Consider the following 1831-nt stretch of genomic DNA (forward strand, 5'->3'; position numbering starts at 1 on the left):
TTTTCCTTGTCAAAGAATCAAACTTAGCATTAATCATATTCATGGCATCAAGCTCGAACATACTAGCTGGTTTCTTGATCTCATTCCTGTCATAACTCCATTGGTAGTTGTTATAAGCAATTTTATCAAGAGCAGAAAAAGCTTCATCTTCAAATTTCTCCATAAGATCATCTCCAGAAGATGCATCAATTGTACTTCTAATAGCTGATGAAACTCCATTGTAAAAGTGTTGAACAAGCATCCACTTAGGAATCCCATGATGGGGACATCTCCTTTGCAAATCCTTGTACCTCTCCCATGCTTCATACAAGCTCTCATCATCTCTAGGTTTCAAAGAAGTCAGCTCATTTCTCAGCTTAGCTGTCTTGCTTGGTGGAAAATATTGAGCTAAAAATGCTTGAGAAAGTTCTTCCCATGTTGTGATAGAACCCGGTGGCAAAGAATGTAACCACTCTCTAGCTTGGTCCTTCAGAGAAAAAGGAAATAATCTGAGTCGAATTGCATCATTAGAAACTCCATTTATCTTCAATATATCACTGATCTTAAGAAAGTGTGCTAGATGCACATGTGGACTTTCACTTGGATTTCCTCCGAATTGTGATTGTTGTATCATCTGACAGAGTGCAGGCTTCAGTTCAAAATTATTAGCTACTACTCTTGGTCTTGTGATATTTGGCATGAAATCCCCAATGTTAGGATAGGCATGATCCTTCACAGAGCGGTTGTTATTGTTGTTGGCCATTTCTTCTTGTAATTGCTCTTGCTCTTGTGCTCTTTCTTGTTGTTGTTGAGCTTTAATTTCAGCTCTTCTCCTTTTAGATTCTGCTCTTAAAGCTTTTGCTGTCTTTTCAATTTTTGGGTCAAAGAATAAATTGATTTCTTCACTTTTTGTTCTTCTCATAAAATAAAGTACCTGAAAAACAAAATAAATAAATTCTCAAAGTAAAATGGTAAAAAGAAAATAAAATAAAATGCCCAAATTAACCAAACAAACAATTGTTCAATATCAAACAAAAATCTAATCCCCAGCAACGGCGCCAAAAACTTGATGTGGCGAATCCACAAGTATACGGGTCGTCTCAAGTAATAAAGTGATGAATCAAGTATCGTTCCCATGAGGATTTGCAGTTTGAGTACAAAACTATGAATGAAGCGATTATTTGGGCTAATGATTAATGAATGAATGGTAAATGTAAATGAGCGAAGTAAATTGATTAATCTAATTGGAATATGTAAAGAGCAAGTAAATAAATTCTAAATCTAGTTTGCAATTAAACAAAATTGATAATGGGTAATTTAAATGAAAGTCTAATTATGTTAAAAGTGATTCCAGAGTTGGGGGTTTATGCATAAATTAATTGGGATTTGTCTTGGGCATTCCAATTTTTAGGGAAAAATAGAGTTTGAAGGAAATTGATTCTAAATTCCTTTGATATCTTTTTCAAGCAAACCAAAGTGTGTTATAAAATAACCAAACCTACTTTCGTATGTTATTTGATTGTTTTAAAACCCATTAAGTTTTGTAACCAATAATTAATTCCTCTTAAAATCCTAGATTATTTCTAAATCTAGATGATTTTAAGTTCCAATCCTTGATTATCTATCAATGACTTTCACCTTTCGGTCCTTCAATCAAAGATTAACACAATACCCAATGGGTACCAACATTAGGCAAGTAAATCAAGCACACAAGGAAAGAATCAAAACTCATATTTATGTAAAATAAGGAAATATCCAGTCCAAATCCACAAATTAATCTAAAACATGTTTCCCAACTCTGAAATCTAAAGAGTCTACTCACTCATGATGGTATTTACAAGAAAGATTGATG

The 1831-nt window shown here is 33.5% G+C and overlaps 1 non-coding gene across 1 annotated transcript; it reads left to right on the forward strand.

The window, feature by feature from the left end:
* The first annotated feature begins 251 nt into the window (after window positions 1–251).
* LOC131173462 (small nucleolar RNA R71) lies at window positions 252–358 on the forward strand. Its single transcript, XR_009143778.1, has one exon. It is a non-coding gene; the product is annotated as a small nucleolar RNA R71 (small nucleolar RNA).
* The last annotated feature ends 1473 nt before the right edge of the window (window positions 359–1831 follow it).

Source organism: Hevea brasiliensis, chromosome 14 (genome assembly GCF_030052815.1).
Source record: "Hevea brasiliensis isolate MT/VB/25A 57/8 chromosome 14, ASM3005281v1, whole genome shotgun sequence".
NCBI lineage: Eukaryota > Viridiplantae > Streptophyta > Magnoliopsida > Malpighiales > Euphorbiaceae > Hevea > Hevea brasiliensis.